Genomic DNA, 11,746 nt, shown 5'->3' on the forward strand with positions numbered 1-11,746 from the left:
TGAGGATGAGTCTAAAGATGAAGAAGAACCCTTGAAGAATAAAGGCAAGGTGATCATCACCAAGCCACCTAAACCATCCACTACAATGTTCACAAGAAGATCAAGGAAGAAAGGAGGTAGTGAGATCATATTTAGCTAACCTCCACCCACATTTTAGGATAGACTTAAGGAATCGAGAGAAGGAGCTGGTGTAACAAACTTAAAAGATCTTAAATATGAGACAAAAATAGAGGTAGAGTAGAAACAAATTGAAGACCTAGTTATGGATAAAATGGGCAAATAGAAATACTCACCCGATCAGATGGCATCTCAAATCCCAAGCATCTTATTAGATAAAATTAAGGTAAGATGGGAGAATAGCAAACAAACTATCAAAGATATTTATGCACAAACCTTAAGATAGTTGGTACCAATCTTGACAGATGCTAAGGTGAACAAGTCATCAAAGGATAATGAGAACAAAATGACACTCAAATTCAATATGTGTTTAGTTCTGATGAAAGACATTGAATATGTTGTAAGGAATGCAAAAAATACTTTGAGAAATGTCTATCATCTTCACAAGTTGAGTGATCTACCAGTGGAATAAAAGATGATGATGATGATAGTGACAAGGATGAAGAAGAATCCACTCAATTTGTCACAATTCATTGTCAAGAATTCATGAAAGAGGATGAATATAAAGAGGAAGAAGCTACTAAGGAAGCCAAGCAAGATGATAAGGAGACTAACCCAGTCAAGATAGTTGTGGTAGTCATTGCCTCACTTCTTCACTCTCCAACATAACCAATAGCCACACCAACCATAGATATAGCTTCAACAAATTTGATTGTGATAACTACAAGTACTTCAAACCTCCAATCACTCTTTGCCTCAACTCAGCTCAACACTTCATTAATAGAAGTGAATACCACTTCATCTACCAAGTTGTAGCCTCCCTCTTCTTTAGTTCCCAAGTTGTAGTCATTAGTAATGAATACAACATCTTCCACAATTTTGAGCTCTTTAGTAGTAAGTACTTCAATTTTGGATACTACAATTTTGTCTACTTTAGTAATGGATGCTTTAGTTATGACTTCTTCAGTTTTGGATTCAACAAGAATTACTGTCCGTATTCCATTAGTTAGTACTATATCAATTTTCACACCAAGTTCCAACATATCTACAATTTTTTCCATCCCAAATACAAAGGCATTAAGTACAAGGATAGTTGAACCCAAGGCTCAACTGAGTCAATATTTTTTAGTACATGAAAAGAATAGAAGAATATATAGATCTAGATGAGGAAATAGAAATTCCTGAATGGGACATCTACAATCTTACTATAGATCAAATGCATAGAGTTGGTGAACTCCTCCAAAAGAAGGAAAAATAGAAGAAATTAAGAGAGGAAAGAGACATGGAATATAAAATTATAGATGATGCCAAGAATATTTTTTCTGAGACTATAGGTATTGAGGTTTATACTTCTCAACCTATTTTATTGCAATAAAGTGCTTGAGCACATTTCTCAACAAATTGCTATACATCAAGTGGAGCTTTCCTCAATTTTGACCAATCTTGAAAGCTCTTGCACTGATGTGACATCACTTTTTGGAAGTTTTTGTAATGTTATTGAGTTCACAAAAGAGATGAAGAGAAAACTAACAAAGATTGATGAGGATCTAAAAGCAAGTGCACAACAACTGCAAGTTGACTCTAGTTCAAGCTCTACACATCATATGAAGATCAGATTTCTACCAGACATGTATGTAAAGTTGTTGAGAGAAGAAGCAAGGATCCGGTCCACATTGATAGATATTTGTAATATGATTATTTGTATCATGGATACAATGCAAAAAAATATTGTTTATTCAAACACCTTGATCCATGATACCAACTTCTCTATTGTAGATCACATGATAGAACTCTCTATAGATGTTCAAATTTCTCTACATACATGCAAGATTTTGCAAGAGAATTGGGATAAAACTCTTGCACTTATTCTTAAGGTAAATTCTAAGTTTCTATCTCATTTTGGTGTGTAGATGTAAATAAGACTTGAGTAAATAAGTTTTGAATAAATCTTTGGCATTATTGTCAAAAAGGGGGAGAGACTATGTATAGTGAGACACTATGTTTATTGTATGGGGTAGAATCATACAAAGGGAGAAAATGTATATAGCATAACAGAATTTTTCTGATATTTTCTATAGTATATTGTATATACTTACAAAGAAATTTTTAAAAAAATCTCAAAAATAGTATACTTTACCATGCTAAGTATCACATGGTGATGTATATAAGTTTTGGCTGATAAGTGTTTTTGTCACTAATGCCAAAGGGGAAGATTGTTGACATACCAATAAAATTTTTTATTGGTGACAACACTTATTATAATTTTGTATGGCTACTAAGCTCATTGAACAATCTAAAATTTTTTCCATGCAATTCAGTAGCCACCAAGTTCTACAATTACTACCAAGTTTTTTGGACTAATTCCAAGTGGCCACTGAACATTCTAGTGGTTACCAAGGGAATTCAATTAGTGTGAAGTACAACAGTTCAAATTGAGCATTTTAGTTCACACTAAGCACTCTAGTGGTTACTGAGCTCTATAGTTTCTACCAAGCTAGTAGTTCATGTGATGAAAAGCTAGTGTTAACTAAGACATATATGAAGCTAGTGTTAACTAAGCCATATTCAAAGTTAGTGTTTACTAAGTGAGGTCATGGTAAACTAATAATTCAGTTTATGCCAAGTGAAATAGTATCTACCAACTCACCAGTGCAAACCAAGTTTAAGACTACTTTGAGATGATTAGTATGGACTAAGCTTCTACTTCTACCAAGTTCATGACAATGCCAAGTAATGATAGTGGGCATTGAGTATCAAAACTTCACCAAATCAGTCTTCAGAACCCAAGTGTCTACATATGGGCCAACTTTGTAATATTGGTGTTAACTTGTATAATGGATGACTTTGTTATTATGAAAATTGGATTGGTATATGTGTAATGTATTGTATCACATCCAATGCGAGTATGAGTATGTGAGTATGAATATGTAATTCATGAACATAAGTGTGTGAAAATGCGAATGTGATCAAGCAAAAAACAAAGTATATATTAAAGGCTATATCAGAAAAGGAGTAGCAGAGACATATCCATCACAAAAGGTGATCAATAATTCAAGGAATCTCTATTAGCAATTCAGTTGTAAGTCGAAGACCTATTGTTTCATTGTAACAAGTGAACTAGTCTAAATTCTTTAACGAGGTAGACTTAACAATCTTTCTCAAAATCTCTTTACCAAGTGCATACTTTATTGTGTATTTATAAATCCTTTAACATAGTGGACCTAGCAGTCCTAATTGCTCCTAACAGGGTAGATCATTAGAAGTGATCAATGTAAGCCTTAACAGGCCAACATTATGCTATAGTATTAAATTTTTGTGGGTGTCATCCCCACCCTATTTTTACTTTCTATTTGGAAGGTGTCTAGGTCACCAAATCATTGTGTTCACGTGTTATGAATGTTTTATATTTTTAGTTTCTCATGCATGCAATTACATCAGTAAATGATAATTGATATATTGCTATAAAGTGTTGAAATTGATAAAGTTTTAGATGTTACTGACTCATCCCTCCCCTCTCAATAACCTAGCATAGTCTTGAATATTTTCAACAAATAATACTTACAAAGGGTATTCATTCTTTCATGTTTTCATGACTTTTGCAATGAACACATGCATTGTTAATCAAGCTAATGATGTGGGAATATCTTGGGGTAGTGGATCATCTTGCATCTTGGAGGGATTTTAGTGGAGTTCTTTTTGGAGTTGATGAAATCCAACTTCGAAGACACCCAAGATCACTTGCATGCAAAAACCTGTCAAAGGGAAGCCAAGGAGAGAAGAGCGTGGAGCTAGGGAAAAACCCTAAATGGACATGAGAGAGAAAATATGAAAACATAAGAAAATATGTATTTACAATGAGAATACAATACGATACAATGAGAGAGAGGTTGCTTATAAAGGCCTCATGGAAGCTTGTAGAACAAGTTGGAAAGTGGTAGAAGATAAGGTTGACAACTAAGCACTCTTCTACAAAAAGGTGGAATGTGCTAGAAGGGAACAAACTCCCATGTTGTCAACAACTAACCACTACATCTATTAAATACTAAATATTAAATAAATGCATTAACCTTAGTAAGCTTAAGTAAATAGAAAAAATAAATAATAATTAATTATTTACTCTAACATCCCCCTTTAAGTGCAACTTAGGGAAATGCCTTAAGTTCACAAAACTAAGAAATGTAGAATGGGTTCTGGCAATAAGGCCATGTTAGGTACCCATGTACAAATGCAAAGAGATGCAACCCCTGAAAATGGGGAAAGAGAGAAAACCATGTGGGAAAAACCCTCCCACAAAAAGAGGTAACCTAGTGAAGAATAGAAGAAGCCTCCAACTAGGAAATGTCCCCTAAAATAGGAACAATGAGTGATCATGAAGAGCATCACTGAAGCATGAAGAAGCTACAAAATCTACCATCAGAAAGAAAATTTTTCATCTAAAGAACCTCCATGGAAGAAGAAGGGACAAATCGAGCATGTCTATATGGTAAAAATGATCCATCTCACTAAAATGCATAGGTAGCCAACCACTGCAATTGCCTTGTATATAGGATCAACCACTAAATACATAGTTCACACTATTGACCCATCAAACCACGGATGCATTAGAACAACAACATAACCCCCCCTTTATGTAGATAGGGTGAGATGACAGGCAATTGAGAAGGTGGGCCAAAGTCTCCTACAGATGAACCAAGAATGATGAGAGAGGAAGAGGTACAAATACCTATAAAGACATGGTCACACTGATAGTGCATGGGGCTAATGTCATGGAAGGGACACTCACTTGACAAAGGGACAAGGCCTAAAATAGTAGACAACTATCCCCCCCATGGTGCTTTATAAAAATAATGCATGTAGAACTGACTCAAAACAATGTTCATGAACTCAAAATGCAAAAGCGACACTTTATCTTAGTGTGTATACAAAATTTCTTACAAATGATGTCTACAATGATTAGAACAAGGAAAAAGCTGACACAAAAGAAACCATGCTAGGAAAATGATCCTCGGACCTAAAACACCCAAGATATCCACCATATCTAGCAAAAATGCAAAAAACATGATAGAAAGAGCATGGGTCAAAATCTAAGGAAAAGGACCACATTTGTGAAAAGGTGACAAAACTAGCTTTCCAAGAATATAACATTTTCAAAAACCTGACATGGGACGCAAAAGATATGCATGCCAGAGTCAAAAAAATAACTTTGGACTTCAACTAAGAAAATGGGCAATAAAACTACATCAAAACCTAAAAATACCTACACCAATGTCTTTATTTTGGAACCAACTTTTTGGCACTTCTTTTGGATTAGAAAAATACCTCTATATGCTCAAGTTATGGCCAAAAAATTGAAGGTAGGTCAAAAAGGACCTAGGAGAGGTGCAAGCAAGGTCTGCTGATGCAGTGCTAATGTTAGCAATTCACTATCTTAAATTTGATAGCCAATAGGTCATCAACACAAAATGGAATTCCATATGACATGCCATGGAGCAGAGTTGTAGGCTAGTGGTAGACAAGTAGAAGCACTGGCAAAGGCAATAGAACAGAGGTGGAGTGGCACTGTAGAACAAAGGCGCTCCTAGGAGCGCGATAGGTTCACCAAAGCAGTAGTGGCCATGGAGCAGCGGCCATGTTGTGGCTGCCCAACAGTTGCGCTATTGGTAGTGGCAATGCCTAGGTGGTCAACAGGCAGAGCCATGGTGGTGCGGTGGTGGCCCTGTGTTTTTTAGAATAAAATCATAATAAATGCCTTAAAAATCATCTGTACGGCCTCCCGAACAAAAAAACAAATTCCTCTTAGAGCTTTATCTCCAAAAATGATTTTTTTATATTAATCTTGACTAAAAATAGCCTTTTGGATCTAATGGCAACATCCATTTGGGCCCAATGTGCTCCGAAAATTTGTTGTTCCCCTGATTTGAAGAAAAATGCACAAATAAACTATAGTTTGTGTCTCTGAATCACAACTTCAAAAAACCTTCAATGAAGTAGTGATAGGGAGGCTTTGATACCATGGTGGATTTGATAAAATCCAACTTTGAAGATGCCCAAGATCACCTGCATGAGAAAACCTGTCAAAGGGAGCCAAGGAGACAAGAGCGCAGAGCTAGGGAAAAACCCTAAATGTACATGAGAGAGAAAATATGCAAACACAAGAAAATATGTATTTACAATGAAAATACAATAAGATAAAATGAGAGAGAGGCTACTTATAAAGGCCTCATGTAAGCTTGTAGAACAAGCTAAAAAGTGGTAGAAGATAAGGTTGACAACTAAGCACTCTTCCACAAAAAGGTGGAATATGCTAGAAGGGAACAAACTCTCATGTTGTCAACAACTAACCACTACATCTATTAACTACATGCATTTACCTAGGTAATCTTAAGTAATAGAATAAATAATTAATAATTAATTATTTATTTATTTACTCTAATAGTTCTGTGGGCCTATTGGTCTCAAATAATTATTTTTAATGTATTTAATAAGTGTTGTGAGCCTTTTAAGACATTTTGTATTTATTTCCTATTAGAGGTTGACTTGTGGCTCAACATGTGATTAATGTAAGGTTTATTTAGTCTATAGCTTACTGGGCCAACTTGTGGCTTAGTTATGTATAAGTAGGCATTGTGGTGAAGTCTTTAATCATCATTCATCCATCTTGGACAAGAAGAGGTGGTAGAGAAGTGAATTTTGAGAGAAGAAAATTTTGAGAGGAGCTAGTAGCCAAGGCTTGGGAAACAACAAGATTGCTTGGTGAGCTTTCGAGCACAAGTTTAGATCTTCCTTGGAGGTTTCTACTAGAGTATGGATATAGACTAGCTAGGATTTGGATGGGATCTTGAGGGATCTTGTAGAACTATTATTTTCTTTCTATTTGGTTGTAAGTATGAAGGCCTTACAACCTGACACATTGCATGTTATTAGTTACTTTATAAATAAAGAGTTGTGATTTGGTATTAGATCTTGCTTGTTATTGTGTTTCTATTGTATGGATATTTGCTAGAGGGCAAGACATCCCTTTTGGGGATTCTCCTACCTTGCACTGCATCAAGTAGTATTAGAGCAAAGGTTGTTCCTAAGTGTGTAGATAGAGTGTCTAAGTTGAGGTAGTTTTCACCAAGGTCTTGTGAAGTGGATTTATTAGGATTTGCAAAAATCATGGAAGATGCCTTCGAGAAGATTGGACCCTAGGGAGATTGATGATCTTAGTGTGTTGATATATTAGTCAAGTTTTTTATTAATGACACACACTTATTCATATTTTGTATAGCTTCCCATCTCGTTGAATAATCTATAGTACTTTCCATGTAATTTAGTACCCACAAAGCTTTGAAGTTGCTACTAAGTCTTCTAGACTAATCGCAATGGTTATCAAGCAGATTTAGTCAATGGGAAGTCTAATAGTTCAAACTATGTATTTTAGTATTCACCAAGTTTATCAGTGGTTGTTGAGTATTGTAGTGTTTACCAAGTTTGTAGTTCATGTGATGCAAAGATAGTCTTAACTAAGCTACCTTATGCTAACCAAGTGATTTAGTTTTTGCCGAGTTGCACAATATCTACTGAGTCACTAGCGTAGATTGAGTTCAAGACTACTTGAAAGTGATCAATATGGACCAAGCTTCTACATCTATTGAATGCATGATGATGCTAATAGTGGATGTCAAGTGTCAGAACCTTATCAAGTTAGTCTTCAAAACTCGAGTATTTTTATGTGGGCTGACTTTGTAATATTTGTGTTAACTTGTATCATGGCTGACTTAGTAATTTTATAATTTGGATTGGTATATATATGTAATGTATTGTATCATATCCAATGAGAAATAATATGAATGTGTGAGCATATGTATTGTAATATGAATGTGAATGCAAAAATTTCAAGTTATGAATGTAGTAGATAAAGAGAAAATTATGAAAGCCATAATAGTATATGGAGTAGCAGAGACATATCTATCATAGAAAGGTGATCAGTACACTAAGGAATATCTATCAAAAAGCTAAATTGAAAATTAGAGATCTACTACTTCATCCGGATAGGTGAACCAATCAAAATCCTTTAATAAAGTAGACCTAACAGTCTCTTACCAAGTGTATACTTCATTATATGTTTGTAAATCCTCTCACAAGGTGGACCTAGCAGTCCTCTTTGCTCCTAAGAAGGTAGATCATTAGAAGTGATCAATGTAACTCTTAATAGGCCAACTTTATGTTGCAGTACTAAAGTTTTTGGGTATCATCCCCACACTAGTTTTACTTTCTATTTGGAAGGTTTCTGGGTCACCAATTGTTTTTGTTCAAGTGTTATGGATGCTTTCATATTTTTAGTTTCTCATGCATGCAATTAGATCAGATGTGATGAATTAACTGCTAATTGATTTATTGGATTAGGAATTTAAATTGTTAAATTTTTAGAAGTTATTGATTCACACCTCCCCTCTTAGTAACTTAGCATAGTCTTGAATATTAAAGAAGAAAGATGAGGAGGAAAATGTTGAACAAGTGACTCATTTTGATAATGAAGAAGATGAAGAGGATCAAGGTCTCGAAGCTACTGAGGAAGAGAAGAAAGATGATGAGGAGACTGATCCAGTCAAAATAGTTGTTTTAGTCATTGCCTCACTTCCTCACTCCTTGAGAAAACCATTGACTACTTCAAGTATGGAGACAACGTCAATAAATTTGGTTGTGACTACTACTGATACATTAAATGTCCAATCACTCTTTGGCCCAACTTAGCATAGCATATCATTGAAAAAAGTGACTTCCATTTCATCAATCAAGCTACAAACTCCTTCTACATCTACTGAGTTGAGTTCTTTAGTCTTCACTTCTCCAATTTTTACTGCTATAGTTTTGAGTACATTTGTGGTAAGCTCTCCATTTTTTTCTACTTCAGTTTTGGACTCTACAATCTTGACTTCATCAATTTTGGATTCTTCAAGAATCTCTATAAGTATTTCATCAGTCAGTACTATATCAATTTTTACTACAAGCCCAAGTATGTTCACTATTGTTTCCATTACAAAAGCAATAAGTGAAAGTACAGTTGATCTTAACGATCAACTGAGTACAATTTTTTTGGGAAAAGGAAAGGAGATAGAGGAAGACATATGTTTAGATGAAGAAATAGTAAATTTCCAAATGGGATATCTACAATCTTTCTACAAACCAAATGCACATTTTTGGTGAACTCCTCTAGAAAAAGGCCAAACAAAAAAGATTAAGAGAGGAGAGAGATAGGGAGTATAAGACAATAGATGATGCCAATAATATTTTGACTGAGGCAATAGGAATTGAGGTTGATTCTTGTCAACCTATTTTGTATCAACTAGGAGAGGTAGTCCAAAAATTTAATGAGGACACTAATGGTCAAGAAAAGCTGGTTGAAAAGGTTGAAAACAAATTCAACAATAAAGTGCTAGAGCACATTGCTCAGCAAATAGCCATTTATCAAGTTGAGCTTTCAACAATTTTGGTCAATCTTGAGGCATCCTATTCAAATGTGTAACATTTTTTGGGAAACTATGTGATGTCCTAGAGTATACAAAGGAACTAAAGGACAAATTGTCCAAACCTGATATAGATCTTCAAGCAAGTGCTTAGTAGCTGCAACTTGACCCTAGTTCAAGCTCTGCACATTTCAAGAAGATTAGATTTTTTTTAGAAATGCAAGTTGAATATTTAAGAGAAGAAGCAAGGATCCAATCAACATTGATTTACATACAAAATATGATCCTTCCAATCATGGATTCTATATAGAAACACATTGTATATTCAAAAAATCTAATCCATGATAATAACTTCTGTGTTGCCGACCGCATGATTCAACTATCAGGAGAGGTGCAAATTGCAATTCATACATGTAAGGTCTTGCAATAAAATTGTGATAAAACCTTGGCAATCAATCTCAAGGTACAATTCTGAATTCTTATCCCATTTTGGTGTCTATATGTAAATATGTTAAAATAAATCTTTGGCATTCTATCAAAAAGGGGGAGATGAGATATGGGAGAAAAGTTACATTGGAAAAATGTCATATTTATATAAGAGAAAAGTTATATGTTATGAGGTAGCAAGACATGTACATAGAGGAACACATATTATTGGGGAGAAATATGCTATGGTAGAGAACCACTCTATATAGTGTAAATAACATCAATTTTGAAAAATCTAAAAAATATACCAAGCTAATATCAGATGGTGATGAATGCAAGGTGTTTAGTTTTGGGATAATAAGTGTTTCTGTCACTAATGCCAAATGGGGAGATTGTGGACATATTAATCAAGATTCTTACTATTAATACACACTTATTTAGATTATATATAGCTACCAAGATCGTTGAACAATCTATAGTGCTTTCCATGTAATTCAGTAGCCATTGAGCTTTACAGTTGCTACCGAGTCTTTTGGACTAATTCCAATGGTTATTGAGCAGATTCAATCAGTGTGAATTCGAGAAATTCAAACTATGTATTTCAATATTCACCAAGCTCATCAGTGGTTACAAAGCATTGCAGTGTCTACTAAGTTCATAGTTCATGTGATGCGAAGCTAGTGTTAACCAAGCTAATTATGCTAACCAAGTGATTCAATGTTTCCTAAGTTGTACAATATCTACCAAGTAACTAGTGTAGACTGAGTTCAAGACTACTTGAAAGTGATCATTATGGACTAAGCTTCTACATCTACTAAATGCATGACGATGCTAAGTATTGATAGTGGATGCCAAGTATCAGAACCTCACTGAGTCAGTCTTTAGAACCTAAGTATCTTCATGTGGGAAAACTTTGTAATATTTGTGTTAACTTGTATAATGGTTGACTTAGTAATTTTGTAATTTGGATTGGTATATATATTTACTGTATTATATCATATCCAATGAGAAAGAATACAAATCTGTGAGCATATGTATTGTAATATGAATGTGAATGCAAAATTTTCAAGTTATGAATGCAATAGATAAAGAGAAAATTGTGAAGGCCATAACAGTATAAGGAGCAACAGAGACATATCTATCACAGAAAGGTGGTCAATACACTAAGGAATCTATATCAATAAACTTAGTTGCAAATGAAAGATCAACTACTTCATCCTAATAGGTAAACTAGTCAAAATTATTTAACAACGTAGACCTAATAGTCTCTTATAAATCTTTTTATTGAGTGCACACTTCATTGCATGTTTGTAAATCTTCTCACAAGGTGGACCTAGCAGCACTATTTTCTCCTAATAGGGCAGATCACAAAAGTGATCAATGTAAGCCTTAATAGGCCAACTTTATGATGTAGTACTAAAGTTTTTGGGTATCATCCCCATCCCAGTTTTACTTTCTATTTGGAAGGTTTTTGGGTCACCAAATATTTGTGTTCAAGTGTTATGGATGCTTTCATGTTTTTAGTTTCTCATGCATGCAATTAGATCAAATGTGATGAATTAAGTGCTAATTTATTTATTGGATTAAGAATTGAAATTGTTAAAATTTTAGAAGTTACTAATTCACCCATCCCCTCTCAGTAACTTGGCATAGTCTTGAATATTTCCAACATAGTGATGTTGTGGAAGAAATGATCTCAAAGATGGATAAAGAAAATTTTAGATCTAAAATGGAGGAGGTTAAATCTAGTTTCA

The sequence above is a fragment of the Cupressus sempervirens genome, chromosome 7, assembly GCF_028749045.1.
Source record: "Cupressus sempervirens isolate cs-2001-9-10 chromosome 7, ASM2874904v1, whole genome shotgun sequence".
Lineage (NCBI taxonomy): Eukaryota > Viridiplantae > Streptophyta > Pinopsida > Cupressales > Cupressaceae > Cupressus > Cupressus sempervirens.